The sequence below is a fragment of the Dermacentor albipictus genome, chromosome 6, assembly GCF_038994185.2.
Source record: "Dermacentor albipictus isolate Rhodes 1998 colony chromosome 6, USDA_Dalb.pri_finalv2, whole genome shotgun sequence".
NCBI classification, from domain to species: domain Eukaryota; kingdom Metazoa; phylum Arthropoda; class Arachnida; order Ixodida; family Ixodidae; genus Dermacentor; species Dermacentor albipictus.
Genome location: NC_091826.1, coordinates 39,977,187 through 39,995,591, shown reverse-complemented (window position 1 = coordinate 39,995,591; position 18,405 = coordinate 39,977,187). Strand labels below are relative to the sequence as shown.

Below are 18,405 nucleotides of genomic sequence, written 5' to 3'. Positions count from 1 at the left end.
CATGATCCGTGTGCTCCTGTAGCACAGTTACCGCTTTAGAGTAGCGCGTGTGTATCTATCTATCCATCTATCTATCTATCTATCTATCTATCTATCTATCTATCTATCTATCTATCTATCTATCTATCTATCTATCTATCTATCTATCTATCTATCTATCTATCTATCTATCTATCTATCTATCTATCTATCTATCTATCTATCTATCTATCTATCTATCTAACTAACTAACTAACTAAGTAACTAGCTAACCCGCCGTGGTTGCTCAGTGGCTATGGTGTTGGGCTGCTGAGCACGAGGTCACGGGATTGAATCCCCGCCATGGCGGCCGCATTTCGATGGGGCAAAATGCGAAAGCACCTGTGTACTTAAATTTAGGTGAACCTTGAAGAACCCCAGGTAGTTGAAATTTCCAGAATCTTGCACTACGGCATGCCTCATAATCAGAAAGTGGTTTTGGGACGTACAGCCCCATAATTTAATTTTTATCTATCTATCTATCTATCTATCTATCTATCTATCTATCTATCTATCTATCTATCTATCTATCTATCTATCTATCTATCTATCTATCTATCTATCTATCTATCTATCTATCTATCTATCTATCTATCTATCTATCTATCCGCCTACGTCTCGGTGCTCTCATGGTCATTCCAGTAACTTGGTAGGCACCACAATTGACATAGGATGACAAGATTGTCTGACAAACTTAAAGGGTCCATTAAGACATGACTATGATAACATGTGTGACACAATGTTAAAGTTGCTGAAATCCAGCACCCCAAGCAGCGCTGCCTTTTTTGTGTTGCTGCTGCGCCATGCCTAGCGGGCAAGATATAAGTGGCGGCAGCAGTCGCATTCGGGAGAATAAAAAAACGTGCGAGTTCGTTACTACTAGGCGTGCTTGACCTGTTTCTTCGGTGGCTGCTCTTCGCGGGTCAACAAGGTTGACATTCACTGAGCCATACGCCATTGTATCAAGTGGCGACGAGGTGAAAAGTTTCAAGTGAGTACGTTCCCGCACGGCTCGTCCACCCATTCAACATGCCAAATTTCGGCAGGCTCGAGCCATTTGAGGGGAGAGGAAACGACTGGCCTTTCGATGTGGACCGACCCGAAGCATTTTTTCGCGGCAAGCGATATCGCCGAAGACAAGCAAACATCCGTATTTATCAGTTGTTGTGGGCAGAAGATGTATGCGTTACGTAATTTGGTAAACTCCGACAAGCCGCGTTACAAAACCCTCGAACAAATTCTCTTGGCTCTTGGAAACTACTATTGGCCGAAGCCGGCTGCAGTAGTGCAGCGTTTCCGTTTCAACTCCCGAGTTCGCGCGGAAGGCGAATCTATCAGCGGTTTCATTACAGCGCTGAAAAGCCTCTCTGAGCATTGCAACTTCTGCGCCGAACTAGAAAACATGATACGCGACCGTATTGTGTGCGGTGTGAACAACGCAGACATTCAAACAAGATGCTCGAAAAGGCGAACCTCAATTTCCAGGATGCCGTGCAGACAATCCTAGCAATGGAAGCAGCAAAAAAGGATGCCGGGGAGATTCCACAAGCTAAACCTAACGGTGCGTTTTCGACCTACGGAATCTTGGCAGGATCCGTGGCCGTCACCTGCTATCGCTGAAGGAGTGGGCACCTTGCATCCGTATGCAAGCATGTGAAGACCGTCTGCAGTTACTGCCACAAGCGAGGTCATCTGGCGAAAGTTTGCAACACGAAACGAAAGGACATCCAAGCCTGAAGCAGCAGTCCTCACAAGCAGCGTTCGTCCACTGCACGAAGTTCGCAGTCTTCAAGCAACCGCCTTCGCGTGCACACTATAAAAGATGAAGATGCCGCTACAGCTTCGCCTTCAGAAGTCTACGACATGTGGCAAATAACTACGCCAAACCGCACGACATGTGGCAAATTAACTACGCCAAACCGCCTCCGCATTTCACCGTCACCGTTGACGTTTGCAGCAAGCCGCTCCGTATGGAAATGGACACGGGGGCAAGCATCTCCGTCATTGCCAAGTCGCAACTTCTGCAGCTTCTGCCTTCGGTTAATGTGCAGCCGTCGCAAGTGCTTCTATGAAGCTATTCCCGGGAACTGGAACAAGTTAAAGGCAAGGCTGATATCCTTGTGAAGTTTCAAGGCAAGGAGGTGGATCTACCCATTTTCTGACCGGGGACAGTTCACCTACTCTGCTGGGATGCAAGTGGATGCGCGAGCTGGGCATCGGCCTCTCCAATGTTGAAGTAAATATACATGCACTTTCTCACATCAAACTCCTAGTCCAAGACTTCGCAGAGGTGTTCAAAGAAGGTCTTGGTAAGTTCAAAGGTGCTAAAGCGTCATTACATGTTCCTTCAGATGCCCCACCCCGGTTCTTCAAGCCACGCCTTCTGACATATGCCTTGACAGATGGAGTCACACAAGAAATACAACGATTAAGAAATACAACGATGCCATCCTTGTTCCAGTGAAAACATCAAGGTGGGCTGCACCTATTGTTCCTGTGGTAAAAAGGGATGGGCGCATCAGAATCTGTGGAGATTTTAGTGTCACAATCAACCCAGTAGCGACAGTGGACCAATATCGAATTCCAAGGATTGGGGACCTGTGGACTGTCCTTGCAGGAGGTGAGAAATTCACCAAATTGGATTTGCGCGACGCGTATCAGCAAGTAGTTCTTGATGAGGCCTCTATAGAGTACGTCACAATTTCGACACACATGGTGTTGTTTCAGTGCACCCGCTTGCCTTTCGGAGTGTCGTCAGCTCCTGCTATATTTCAACGCGAGATGGAGAACTTGCTGAGAGGACTACAACATGTGGCCGTCTCTTTCGACGACATTCTTGTCACAGGTTCTAATGATGCTTAGCATTCCAACAACGTTCTTACTGTGCTTCCCAAGCTTCAAGAATCTGGCATCAAAGTGAAATTTGAAAAGTGTCATTTCTTTGTGCCACAAGTGGAATATCTTGGGCCCATCATCAGCAAGGAAGGCCTTTCCCCGAACGTCGACAAGGTGGCTGCCATTCTGCATGCCCCTGTGCCAAAAGGCATCAAACGCTTCAGAATTTCTTGGGACATGTCAATTTTTATTTGCGTTTTTTGCCTAATCTTTCTGCATTCTCTTCTTTGTGATCGAAAGAAATGGAAGGGGGGGGGGGCAGGATCAGCAAAAAGCATTCACAGCCTGCAAGCACCTGGTGGTCTCAGCTCCAGCTCTCGTACATTTCCGCCCTGATAGGCCTGTGTGTCTCAGCTGGGACGCATCACCTTATGGTATAGGTGCAGTTTTGCCCCACAAAGATGCTGATGGCCGAGAACATCCCATTGCTTTTGCCTGATGGAGCTTGTCAAAAGCAGAACCAAATTACAGTCAACTTGACAGGAAGGCCCTGGCACTCGTGTTTAGTTTAGACCGGTTCCACCAGTACTTGCGGGACACACCGTTTGAAGCATACACTGACCAAAGGCTACTTCTCGGACTGCTGGGTGCCAACAAGCCTGTCCCTGTGCAAGCACCACCAAGAATAGTCAGGAGGGCTCTCAAGCTATCCGCGTACAAGTACGCACTTGTATACAAGCCTGGAATAGAGATTGACCATGCTGATGCTCTTAGCAAACTGCCACTACCTAACGACAGCACCACATTGCCTGACCCTGCCGAGATTTTCATACTCATGTTCTCAACTCGAAACGGAATACGCCGCATGCCTGTACCACCGTATCACCCTGCCTCGAGCGGTGCAGCTGAACAAGGGGCACATACCGTAAAGAACAAACTCAAGAAGTCTGGCTCTGGCAACTCCAAAACACAGATTTCCAGGTTCTTATTTCATTATCGGACAACCTCACATGAACTAACAGATCGGCCACCATGTGAGCTCCTTATGGGGAGAGTGCTCAAGACTCTTTTGGATGTCCTGTGGCCTAGCCTACAAGCATCGATGCTTTTAAAACAACTGAGACAGAAGTTGAATGCTGACAGAGGGTCACGGCAGGCTCAGTTACTCCAACTAGGAGATAAAGTGTATGCGAGAAACTTCCGCACAGGTGCCCCATGGGTACCTGCCAGTGTTTAGCATGTCAATCCACCATCGACCCATGTCCTTAGTCAAGACGGTTTGACATGGAGCCGACACAATGACCACTTGCGCCTTGTGCGGACAGCGCCATTTCGTGCTGCTGGCGCAGAAGCTTTTCCTCAACTGGAGCAGCCCCCCATCCATTCTCCAGCTGTGTCGGATGGGCTTCATGATAAAGAACCAGCCATACATCTCTCAGCTGCACCCGACGTGCTACATGAGGAACAATCTCCTGGAAGTGTGTCTGGAAGTAGCTGTGCCGTGGACAACCCTGTCATGGCTGCACCTCGCGCTCCGAAGTTGCGGCTAGCACAAGAACTCGAAAACCAGTGATCAAGTACTCCCCGTAGCATATATCTTAAGAAGGGATGGGTGATACAATGTTAAAGTTGCTGAAATGCAGCGCCCCCAAGCAGCGCTGCCTTTTTTGTGTTGCTGCTGCGCCGTGCATAGCGGGCAAGATATAAGTGGCGGCCGCAGTCGCGTTCGGGAGAATAAAAAAGCATGTGAGCTCGTTAGTACTAGGCGTGCTTGGCCTGTTTCTTCGGTGGGGGCGCTTGTCGGGCTGAAGTGGTTCAGATTCACTGAGTCATACGCAATTGTATCGATGTGTGTGTCATTTAGGTCATGAGAGAGCCGCGTACGTCTTGGTGCTCTCATGGTCGCTTCCTTCGTTAACTTTGTATGTGCCGAAATTGGCATAGTATGACAACAGTGCATGACGAATATTAATTATAGGTCATGATATAATTGTCATGACGTGCATGTCATGTAGCTCATTCAACAGCCGCCTACGTCTTGGTATGTAGCAAAATTCGCATAGTATAACAAGAATATATGAAGAACATAAATGATAGGTCATGACATGAATATCATGACATGTTTTTCACGTAGATTATGAAACAGCCGCCCACGTCTTGGTGCTCTCATGATCGTTTTGTTAACTTAGTATGTACCAAAATTGGCGTAGTATGACGAGAGTGACGAACATAAGTTATCTATCACTACATGGATATCATGACATGTGTGTCGTGTAGGTCATGAACAGCCGCTTACGTCCTGGTATGTTACAAAATTGGCATAGTATGACAAGCGTGTATGACGAATATAAATGATAGATATTGAGATGAATGTCATGACATGCGTGTCATGTGGGTCATGAAACAGCCGCTTACGTCTTGGTGCTATCGTGTTCGTTTCGTTAACTTGGTCGGCTCCCCGCACACTGCTTCGCATAACAGCGATTCCCACAGAGCGTGAGATCTGCCGGCTTGTTAACGTGCTTACGCGAATGAACATGAAGGCCACGTCATTTGCGATACAAAAACTTTGTTCAAAACTTTAGTGTATTGAGAGATCAACATTCCTCAGCGTTATGTTTAATTTTCTACATTACCTTCACCAACGTTGCAAGGTTTTGCAACAGCCGCGTTAGTTTCGGGTATTTAGCCTAAGAAAACATGTCTGAATTCAGTTATTTTGGACTAATAATGAGAAAATCTGTGGCACATTATTCAACTCACCTGATGAAAGGAATAAATTCAGTTGAAATCAGTAACGAGTTCCACTATGTGCTATAGTATCCAGGATAATCTTGAAGACAAATTATGCAACTTCATTGCAGCGGTCTTAATAAATTGTTTTATTGCTCAATGAAAGCGGTTAAAATGTGTCTCATGTTCATCTTTACATCCATATCTCCAAAGGTAAGGCACTGTAAATTCCACGGCCCCTGCATGGGCTTGAACCCTGCAGGGGCCGAGGTTGGACATAACCTGAACTCGAAGTTCCCCTCAAGAAATTCGAAGTATTAATAACACAGTAACTACGCTGACCTAGCTGAGCTTCCTAGTTTCGCAGAGACGGAAGAAGACTGGCATGGGTTGGTACAGAAGGCAAATGATATCATTTTCCATAGAGACCGAGGGGGGCCGCTAACGCGCACTAATCGATGACGTGGTTCACTACTGCGCAGGGGCTTGCCCACTCCTGCTTTCCCGTAGGGCAGACAGCTGCCACTGACTCAAAATCCTCTTCGAGCTGCAGTTTTTACAGTGTGAAGTTTTTCGAAGTTGCGAATACCTTAACCGAGCCTATCACGGGTTCGACTGAAGCCTGACCCGAGCCCGAAGCTCCTAGATCCCCATCGAAGCTTGTTTAACCGGTCCGAGCCCGGCGTGCGGGTCAGGTCGGTTACGGCTTTCGGGTAAGCATGGGCCCGTGCAGCACTGTAACGACAATTACCGATTACAGGCCTCCAAGGGCAAGATACGGCTCGCGGGCTGTATTTTTTCCGCCCCTGCTCTAAGACATCAAATTAGAATGTACGTAAACGCATGAACGTTTCCATCTGCATCTGACGCACGTACATATCTGTGGACGTCACTTGCGCTGCATTTTTTTCCCCATAAAAGCGAAGCCACGCCTAATACAACAGTTCAGGCGCTCACTTTTGCCAAAAGCACTAAAACGCGTGTGTCCTCTTCACAATATTACTTCGCTCTCTTTTCACTGGCAGTCGAGGTCTCGGTCCACGCTTGGTATCTCGCGTTTCTTTCTTGTCGCATCCTCATATGCAAATATCCACAGGGAAATGGGGCCGTCCTCGCTTGATAGAATCCGGGAGCAAAAGCGCACTTTTTCAGAACTCAGTAAGCGTGATGTCGGAGCTGTGTACATAAATGCGTTCCTATCTTGAATAAAAGCTAATTCCCTCACTTCCAACCCGTTAACGTGGTGGAAGCGGTGGGGCCATGGAACAACGGAACTCAACAAACCGGATGGCGTCGCGCCCGTGCTCCAGAAAAGCGTGCGCAGAAGCGCGGATTTTGTGCGGCTGATGTTAGCGGACGACGCGAGCAGACGACGCTAGCAGACGACGCCACCGCAGCAGGAGCAGCAGCAGCAGCAGGCTACCGGCGTCGCCGGTGCAGACGATCGCTCGCGCGCGCGCGCCGGCTCGGCACGCCGCCGCCGGTTGCAGACGGCAGCAAAGCCGCTGCAGACGACAGAGACGCGTCCGGCGCGAGCTGCCGGCGCCGAGCGATGGCGCTGGCGTTTGAGTTGTCGGAATTTTTTTTTCTTTACTCGCTGCCACCGAATCCAATGCATGCGCCGCTGTGCTTAGAGTGAGCGCGGACGGGCGCGCCGGCGGTATGCGCAGCGTTGATCCGGGTGCAGAACTACGACGCTAGTGACGTGTCCGCCTGTTGCTACTTATCCGCTTCCGAAGCAGCCAACCGGTGAGTGGTACCACTGCGCCGTTTCCCCTTCTCCCCTTTCTCGCCCGCTTTAGCACGCATCGTTGCCGTTTGGAATCAAAAATATTTCACACGTTCTACCATTTCGTCCACCACAGTCTGCACTTTCGGTTTCAAGCCCTACAAATAACGGTGTTCGAAATGGTGAGGGGATCTTAGCGCTTCGTTGTCAGCCACCTAGCAGCACGTCCGCGTTTTGCTCAATCTTAGACAGCCACAAAAAAATTCTTGACACGTGCCTGTTCTTCATATCAGGAACTTTTGGTGCCTTTTTGTGTTTCTCCAATTTTCTTGAAGGGTCACGCTGTTTTCTTTGTTGAGTGGGTAAAGGGTGAGGTTAAACCGCTTATATTTCAAACTGCAATGCACAGCTCTGTTTCTAAAGCGCGCAACATTGATAGTATGAAGTATGCCTTCTTAAATCAGGTTTTAAAAACGGGGCAGTGAAAGTTTGAGGCTTTGCTCTGAATATTTGACAGCGCAAATGTTTCGTTTCCACAAACTAAGTCTTCCCAAAGTCAATCACAGATAGAAAACACCGGCATGCCGATACTAAATTTACTTGTTTGATGTTAGTCTGAAAGCAAGAGTGGGAAGCGATATGTCATTGAAATATTATATGACATAATATATTAGGAACGTTTATCTCGGTAGTAATCCGGTTATATCATAACTGCATTTACCCGTCTTAGTTTACTGCGACAGCAGTTAAAAGCTCGAAACTGTGTGTGCTTTGTCCTCGATCCCAAAGTGTGCGAAGTTTAATGTTATTCATAATAATTTGAAATCGTCAATTTCGATGCACCACTTTCAATTTGACAAACGCCACTATATATCAAATGCAAGGTTATGTTCTGTCATGCCGTGCTTGATCAAATGTTATTTTAAACTGAACGCTATGCGGTATACGGTCAGACGCTTTCGCGAAATTAACGGAGATTCCTAACAACGTTGCTATGCCTAAATCACCCCAAGATATACATTTACAATGAAGTTGAGGAACCTATCTTGACGGATGCTTGATAACTCCATACTGGTAAACAATAGTTACATCACGAGCCTACGAAGTATTTATGTTCGTTTTAGTACAACAGCGAATTGTATGCTGGCTGACTCGTGTTCGAATGCTAGGCGTGAAAGACATGGACATGACAGGAACGAAAATAACACAAACGCCAACTGTGAAATGGCAGGTTGAACAGTGGAGGAAAATCGCTTGTAAAATTGGAAGGTCTCAAAGTGGTGGTCACAAAAACTTCAAGCGCCTGCTCTGAACAACGCAGCGTCAATTCATCTATCATATACACATGTATTTACGTATGATAATGGCAATTGGCCTGTAGTTACCAAAATCACTTGTCTTTCATATTTTATAAAGCACAACTTTTGCTGTTTGCGTGGCTGGTGAAAATGTCGTGGTTTCTGGACAAAACTTGATGTGACTCGGTTTACAGAATACCGCAGTGTATTCAAAGACCAAGCGGGCGGATAAAAATTATTGTCCGCGCATGTGAAACACATTGAACCACTAGAAGAGTTCTGGGGAGGGAAAATGAAAACTATGACTGGTACAACCTAGTACAGCATGAAATTTCGTTTGTGTGCACGAAGAAAAGCCTTCCAATGGCACCTAAACATAGGTTATGTGCAGTTAAGACATCAAAAATAGCCCTACACAGTTTGATGCCCGTGCGTGAAATTTGTCGGATCGTCATTAAAAACTGAAGAGGGCCGACTATCACGACTAAATGCAGCACGTCTTCGCACTGCACAACCGCTGACTTGGCAGCCGAGCTGTTTCGAATATTATGGCAACCTGTAAAACAGCCAGTATTACACAGATGCCCATGTTTTACTAATTTAGCATCCGAGTGAACATTGCCACTCGAGATTGGTGTGGTCACCCTTGTCGGAAACTCTGTTTGCAAGATCATTGTTTTTCGAGTCAGATATGGTGACACGCCGAGATGTCTTTGTCATATGACGAAACACTATGTGAAGACCAAGCTTTTCGTCGTGAAAGCGTCCCGTTCGAATTGATAATATTTGTATATCTCGAAATCGCGATAACAGGCCAGAAAAGGATTGCAGGGCGAACGGGAACCTGGTTAAAATCGCATGAGATGGTTTCTTTAAAAGAAAATGTCTGGATAATTTGCGTTTCTCAGATTACGGCAAGAAAAACTGTTGTTGAACCAACGTGAATAGGCATGTCATGAAGAATAGATGGCGCATGAGCTCCTGCACTAAAATGTAAATAAAGGCAAAACCTAGATCTTCATTGTTGTTATTGTGTTCTCTTGGTCATTATGAGTAACCTTATCAACATGGTTGTTCTCCGCAAAAACTGAGTCAGGAGACCAAACCTTTTCCCATATTAGGTCAAGAAAAGCTATTGTTGACCGTACGTCAATAGGCATGTCATGTCATGTCAATAAAAGCCAAAGCTAGATCCTAATTCTTCTTATGTTCTCTTGGTCAACCTATCTTATACGATACCAGGCAATTTAATTGAACATCGTAATTCTTCAGTATAATAGCTCCTCACACATCATGTCGTTATTTAAGCTATATCAGCATTGAACTCATCAAATACTTTCACAGCTAGGGTTATGCATAATCAATGTTTTCTACAATCTGTCTTCTTTGTTGCTGTTCTTTCCCTGATACGGGCAGACATTTCTTTGGATATCTAAGGCTGTCTTGTGCTGTTTGATTGGTGTTTCTTTTTAACGGGAGACATTTTAAATATCGCATAATTTCTGAGGAAGTAGCAAGTACGAGCTTTGCCAGTGTCAGCTTTTTCAGAATACGTCGCCTCGCGGTATAGAAGACTAGATTTCTTCAATAAATTTTCAAGAGCAACGATTATGATACGTTGATCTAATGTAGTATAGATTTATTTCCTTGGTTGCGTTGTCCTCGAGAATAACTAACCACGCCATGCCCCGCTGTATCTGGGGTGCGTGGTTCGTCTCAAGCCAGCGCTTCTGCTGGCGTTTTCCGCCACGCTTCTAGCACCTTGCAACGGTGCTGAATAAAAGAATTGATTGATCAGCTGATTTATTTATTTATTCATTAATTCATATACTTGAACGGCGAACTTATGCTTCAGTATCTAAATGCGGAATGTATGACATAAAGACGTAGCGATTACGCCTGTAACATAAAGCCCTAAAGGCTGCTAACGAATAGCTTAGGGAGCAGCGTTTTCTAAATCAATTTCGTACGAGTTGGCAAGTGACCGGCAATTCTGAAGTCACGACTTAGCAACAGAACGTTAAAAATGGCAGCGTTAATAGCAGGCGACAACCTGTCTATAATGAAATCACTACTATAATACCACACCCAGGTTGGAAAGTAAACTCAATAAATTCGAAAAATAAACCAATTGCACCTTTCAGTTGCCAGTAGAACACAGAGTAAGCGGTGGGACTAGCTGTTGCGCAAACTACCTCGTCGTCTGCCTGCAAATAACAAAACACTTGCAAAAACTCTCATTTGAACTTGCCAGCATGCACAAGCCACCATCCACAGTGTGTGACTTACTGCAAACGTCGAAATGTAACGTCAGCAGCGTCTTGTATGCCGTCAGTAGTAATACAAAAGATAGTAAATGGTATAACAATGATAATTATTAGTAATTATGAGTAATTATTTGAATTAAGGTGAATTAGGGTGAGTCAAGTAAATTAAAGTTATAGCAAGTTCCTGTAGAGCGACTTATGGTGGGGTAAAAGAGAATGAAAGTGAAGTAAAATGAATCAACGTGTATTAAAGTGGATTTAGGCATATTAATGTGGATTAAGGTTGGTACAAATTAGAGCAAGTTGGATTAAGGTGGATTGAAGTAGAATAAAGTGCATCAAGGTCGATAAAGGCTGATGCAAATTAGAGCAAGGTGGATTAAGGTGGATTTCGGTTGATTAAGGGGAATTAAGGTTGATACAAATTGAAGTAAGGTTTATGAAGGTGACCTAATATAAATTTATGAATGACACTTAAGCAATGCATGAGATCACTTATCATAGTCGTAACCAGTTAATTAGACAAGTAATTACACTTTCGCATTCAAATCACGTAAGGATACATAAGTGACTCAATTTCGCTATAATAATTATACGGCCACTCCAAGTCAATTTTTGGCCGTCGGCGTCACCTTGATGTTCCTTGTATATTTAGGTATATGTAAGCTATATGCCCCTCCATGATATATGACACGCGGTATGTGTGGGTTATATTGCCACACCATTTTATGACTAAAATTGTTCATACGAGGCCTTACATTCCTGACAAAGTTATTCCCGTGAATTTTCCGTATGGCAGCCCACAAACAAACGTAGGAAAACAAAATATCAACAGCGCATGCCCCTTGTCTTAAATCTTCACAGACTTACATAATAAAAGTGCGAAGCAATACAGGGCTAAAATCTGGGAATGATGTAATTTTATTGGCGCGGCTGTGCACTATCTCCACGATCGGCCCAGAAAAAGGTTTTGAAAAATACCCGATACGGAAAAGTGGTGATAAAGTCACTAAGAAAGACGTTGGTTTTATTTAATAAACATAAGTGAGATTGTCCGACGACAGGAGTCAAACAGAGGACCCCTAGCATAACAGCCCGTTTTTTATTTGCTTAGTCAGCTTACGTTTACTTCTGTACGTGCTGCCACTACAGTTACGAGCCTTACACTTGGTGTAATATTCTAACATGTTGTTATCGCGTTCGTTGCTTCCCGCTTTGGCGAAACTGTGATCTTGTCGTGATTCATTTCTGTATCTAAGGAGAGGTTGGCTTCTGTAAGCGTGGCCCCTTACTATCGTCTCTGACATGGAAATGTCCCTTAGATGATAATTATAACAGAAGCAACAATTGGCATTTATTCAGGGAAATTTCGTGTTCACATAAGAGCACCTCAACACCGATGTAGCGATTTAACCACTTGCATGGCAGTGCACTACAGATCTCCGCAGCGCAATTGGTCTCTGCTCGTTTTGAGAAGATTTCAGCAACTGTTTCACACATGAGACTCGTGTCAAAACCGCGATCAATTCAGCGAGTAAACCCGCGGAGCTCATCACATACGTACACTCAGGGTCTTCACCGCAGCTGAACATTTTTTTCCCCGTTGGGATGCCAAGCACGTCGGGAGCTGTTATCGCGAAACCCTTGTTTCGCCATTCGGAAAAGCGACCTTGACCTGCACGTTTGCTTTTTAGAAATGTGCACGATATCGTTGATCCCACCTGACATTTTTTTTTTCTTTGAGCCCCTTCAGTCAAAGCGTTGACATTTGTACAGGCGATTTGTTTTATTTTGGCAGTTTTGTCCAGTACGTACCAGAAAAGGGAAACACGCTCATTTATCTGGTGGTCTGTGGCACCGTTAGCGTTTCCAGCTTGTCTTAAGTACAGATCGCGGAGTGTCGTTACTATGTATTACTTCATTAAGATCACTAACACGTTCGGCAAGCTATTCCACCTGCCGCGTGCAGTAAGCAACGGCGAAGAAATCGTTTTCCGTTTCTAGTAATGCCTGCAGCAAATAATCAAATTGTGTATGTGGTAAGAGGAGGTGATTCAAGTCATTTTGTGAAGAAACGCGACGTGGCTGACTGCACAGTAAACCTAACTTCAGTTGATATTTCATTACAATGAGAGAGAGAAAGGGAGAAAGAGGCAGGAATCCCGGTAGGCAGGTAATCTGGTTGTGCCCGGTAGACTAACCTACACTGGGAAAGGGGAAGGTGGACTGAAAGTTGAGAAGTAGGAGAGAAGTTCACACTTTGCCCGGGTGCACATGCAATCAAGCGTCCATCGTTCAGTTCGTCAGAAGCGGTCATGTAGGTGCTGGTCTTCAATGAACTCTCTTTGATGGCAACTTGAGTCACTAGGTATGCGCAATTAGGTGTGTGCCGCTCCTCAATGAACGTCTATAACGCTAACTTGTGTAACTAGATATGTGCCGCTGGGAATGTTCCACTTCTACAATGACGAAAGAGATCCCTTTAATTTCTCAGATGCTGAACGGCATGAAACTCGTCACAAGCGTTCCTCAAGGAACGGCAGCCCGACGCATTACCACATGGCACCACCAATGCACTGGTTACGTGCTGCTTTTCATGGAACGCATTTCACGCCAACGCTTTGCTTAACTGCGTCATGAATGCACTGGATATGCGTCGCTCTTCAATGACCCTCTCGCCGATATGGATCGCTGAGTATGTGCCACTTAGCGTGCTGCAAGCGAGGTAATAATTCTAAGCGTTCGAAGGCACCGACGTGCCAAGCTTCCAGCCTCGGAGGCCACGCACGGGTTTCTCGGCAGTGCCACCAGCTGACGCAGCGCGTCCAGAAAGAAGCGCTAGAGAGAAGCCCGGTTTCCACACGACGCGTTTCTCGGCTTTCGAACTCGCCGGCGCGCCACGAATTTCGGAGGCCATACGTATTCTTCGCGGTAGTGGCGCTCTCTGGCGCCATGTTCTTAGGGTTAAGCGCGAAAGAGGAGTCCCATTGAAGCACACGCCTCATACATAACCTCTTTCGACCGTGGCAATACGTTGTGTCGCAATATTGATTCAATCCTAACGCATTACCGTCGGCAGTCATCTTGAGATGAGTTTGCCTTAGCGGGTTGTGCCAATCTATATTCGACCAATCCACTTTTCCCGACTCGGGTATTGCAGGTGACAAGCTTAACCCTGAACATACTGCCCAAAGGGTAGTCAACCTGGTCTATTCCCTGTTCTGTCTCAGCGTCCAACATGGGCCATTGATGCCCAAAGGGCAAGCCCACCTGGTGCATGTTCTGTTTCGGTTTCAGGACCCGAGACTGGGTGGTATAGGGCCGCTGCCTTAATCGCCTCAATCTCCTACACCTATCAGACCATGACGATCATTCTAGGCAAACTTTCAAGCCTCTTGGCATGTACTAGTTGAAAGGTCAATGTGAACCTTCGACTTTTATGGCCCGAATGAGTCGGACGGTTTCCTCCCAGCGAGCACCGGTCAGATGAAATGTGGTCCGCCGACGCACGTGAAACACTATGTGCTATGAGAGAGAGTGTGTGACTGCGAGGAGTAAAAGGCCCTATTTTCAGCAACCCTTTCGGGAGATCGGCTCAGCGCCTTGGGGAAGGGAATGCAGGTAGATGAGAGATTAGGTCGAGGTGGTCGCAGAGCCAAAGCTGTGCGAAACGCATGGGGGCTAAGGAGGACGTAGAACACACGTAGGCTCTTCCTTCTGTCCAGGTCTAACGATCTTTAGATGACAAATATTTAACTACCAACTACCTTTTTACCTGAATTTAGTAATTTTGGAATTAAATCTCTTTAGGTGCCTCAAGTATGACTCAGATCCACCAGTGCCGCCATGACGCCCAACTTTAGCGAAATACCTCCCACCCCCTAAGCCAATCAGCACTTAAAAGAAACTTCCATCCCGGATTCAAAGTCGCTCCAAACGCGGGTTTTTGTTCTTCCCTGGCATGTGCCCCGTTATTTCTTAAAGCCGGTTACCGTTTGGGAGAGCAGACGTCCGGCATCCTGTAATGTCAAAAGGCTTTCCCTTCTGGCCGTGCAGCCATTTTACTAATGACTTCGTGTTCAGAGACGAAGCGCGTGATTAGGTATTCATCACGTATCCCTGTCCGTAGGCAGTGATGTGGGATCTGCTCTGAAAGCCATTCGATGAGGCAGACACGCAGGGTAAAAGTACTGAAAAATATCAAACCGTAAGATCTGAACATATAATCGCGCCTTATGGCCGAAATTTAAGAGCACTGTAGATATGAGGCATCTCGTATAGGAGGGGGGGGGGGGATAACATTTGCGTGGGCCAGCCGTCCTTGCTTTTTTTGAGACTGATGCATCGTTTTCGAAAATGTAGGAGGCGGCGCAAGAGGTAGCCACCGTAGCCACTTAAGCCGGCCAGCCATGGTGTCGTGGGATCGCTGGGGCGGCCGATACGCGGCCGCTCAGGCTGAACGCCAGCGTGTTCTTGTCTTGCCTTGTCTTGTCTTGTATCCCAGACAATGGCGCATACCCTATTCTCGAACTACATGCTCGTGAGCCGTCTTCTTCTTCACCGGCTCTGGAGTCGATAGTCGTGCCGCTGCAATGTAATCAAATATAGTCGCCACGATGTCATTATTTGCTTCTTTATTCGCAACACAGATGTTTAAAATCTTATTTTAAGATTATGCAGGGTGTGTTTGTTTGTTTTTATAGATCTAATGAAAATTCTTAATGTCGCCTGTTTTGCATAAAACGCATTTCTGCTCTATGAGCTTGATTACATGGAGAGGCCGACAATTGCGCGAAAGATCGGAAAGCATAATCGTGAGATCACAAATGTTCGCTGATTAACTTATTTACTAGCTATTGTACGGGACTAATAAAAATTTACAAATTGTAACCGGTCTTTCGGCAAGGCGTATCCACTTGGAATGAATTCTGAGGATGACTGCAGTTTCGCTATATTAGATTCATTCCCAAACAAAGTGTGTGCTGAAATGCATTGGTTTTCCAGTTAATTTGCGTTACAATGCGCACAAATTTCAGATTACTTGGTAAAGAAGGGGAAACAGCACATTTTGTCGAAAGATCGCCGGCTCATTTCCCGAAACTGGTATCATCCTCAGAACTCGTTTCAATTGGGTGTGTCTTACAAACTCACCGGCTGCAATTCCTCAATTGCAATATGTGCCCTAAAGTCAGCAGTAGATGCTGATCAGTTAAGGGGTATTCATTGGGCAATTATGCATCTCGATTACTTGTGCATACACTATCCATGTTTCAAGCCGAGGATTAGCATTGTGCTATCTGCCACAGGTGATCTTGAATATATCTGCATGCTCTAGTCAACAACCATTAAAAAAAACACTGGGCTAGCCATGCCCATATAAAGGCATTATTTAATCTATATAATTATAAATTATCAGAGTTTCGTGTTTTCGTACCTGTGACTTTCACTGCTGCCTTGGTTTCTTGCATTGTCGTAGTAGTATGATAGATGTATCATAAATTTCCTTTTTCTTTCTTTTTTTATACACTAACCAAATTTGGTTGTTGTCGAGTGCCAGGTCGAAGTCCCAAATCCTTGTTGGCATGACAGTTTCTGGTCTTTAACGTATTCTCGGATTTCCCGTAACCCCCGCGAATATAGCGGTGGTTCGCACAACGTTTAAAACTATGTCTCTGGCAACTTCTTCTAATTACAATGCTTCCTCGTAACGATAGACACAGCTTTGCGAAACAGTTCGCGTCTCTACAGCACATCGATATCGTATTTCTCGTTCACTTAATTGTACGCGGAACTCCGTAACCGTCGTGTGTTTTCGACTCCGTTGCCGCTGATTCGTTACGCAACTAAGACGACTGCGAAGCGCGCCTTGGACTTTGCGAACGAACATCAGCGGGGGTTCTGTAACAAATCGGAAAGGCTGGCTAACAAGGTGCACTTCCAGCTCTGCCGCTCTCTACGGATGCAATGAATTCCGATGCGTTTTCTTGCGTAAGGTCGCAAGTCAGGTCGCCCACGTTTCTAGTTAACGAAGGGCAGTATAACGACCCTTTGTGCCGCTTGATAATTTGGGCGCTTCAGCTAAGTACTGAAGCCTAGCGGCAATAAAATCGTATTGCGATGACGTCGCAGTTGCTTCGTTAGCAGTCAGGCTCATACTGAATTCGCTGAATGATCACCTTCCTCCCGCGCCGCTATCTTCTCATGCGTTCTTTAAAAAGTTTGATAGCGTCACGTATATGGGGGTTTTCCTGAGCTTTCACTATTCTTGTACGGTAAGAAAGCAGTCATAAACTATGCCTCAAGGAATAATGCCGAGATATTTATATCATGTAATAATTACCGGCGCAATTACGAATGCTATAGTGTGAGTGGACCACGTACAAGCGCAGCACACAGGCAATGCAATATTGATGTTTCGTTTTCAAGAAATGGACGCCTCACTTTGTTTCTTTAATCTAGTTGTGCACTTTCGATTCCATAAGACGATTCCTATAAGCAGTGTATTCTGAGGCTCATTATTCATATCCTAATTAGTTTTCGTTGTTGCTCTTTCATTTCCTTATTTATTATTCAGCGTAAGCGCGTTTCGAGGAGGCAGCGGACATTTTCGCTTCACCTGCACAAGTACTGTTCACGCTCGACAATTTATCTACTGCACTGTCTGGCAACTGCCAAAAAAGTCCCCGATCTTCATTCTACAACATGTCTCGTAGGCGTGAACATGTGCGACACCACTGTGATTATGATTCTTTGCATCGAAAAAAAAAAACTCAAGCCTATGGTTGGGCCCGTCTTGGACCCGTCTATGTCATTGCACCTGTTACCTGATCTTCCCCAAAGTTGAAGGAACGGTACTTTGCCGCTTACACCTTGGCGTCGCTTTCACCAATGTACGCAATTAACTCTTGATCGGAATGACCGATAGCGGGGAATGCGTTGCATATGTTGACGGAAGAACTGTAGAACTCCTTCCGTGCTACTTAGTGTCTGTCGGATTTAAATCAACGGCTTCCGCTCAGCACCGCTCTAATCCAGCTAGACGGAAGCTTTACCTTGCGAGTGTTAGCCAGCGCCACCACTCACAAGCCCTGGCGCGGAAATTCTATGTACACATAGTTATATAGGCACTCCTGCTCAAACACACACACCCACACACGCAGGCATACATGAATGCCTGTACATACATACATACATACATACATACATACATACATACATACATACATACATACATACATACATACATACATACATACATACATACATACATACATACATACATACATACATACATACATACATACATGCATGCATGCATGCATGCATACATACATACATACATACATACATACATACATACATACATACATACATACATACATACATACATACATACATACATACATACATACATACATACATACATACATACATACATACATACATACAGTCGACCAAAAAAGTTTACGGACCACGGCATCTCAGAAAATTCAAAATATACGAGCAGCCTTTAAAAGCAGCCAGT

The 18,405-nt window shown here is 45.4% G+C and overlaps 1 protein-coding gene across 3 annotated transcripts in view; it reads left to right on the top strand.

The window, feature by feature from the left end:
• LOC135920958 (beta-1,3-galactosyltransferase 5-like) overlaps positions 1-18,405 on the top strand; it is a 246,569-nt gene that overhangs the window by 81,135 nt on the left and 147,029 nt on the right. The window contains exon 1 of one of the 3 annotated variants that reach the window (XM_065455246.1): positions 7,317-7,335. The exons of the other annotated variants lie outside the window; for them this stretch is intronic. The gene's annotated coding sequence lies outside the window, so the exon portion shown is untranslated. Of the gene's footprint in view, positions 1-7,316; positions 7,336-18,405 lie in introns of those variants that run through there. 3 annotated transcript variants of the gene reach the window in all.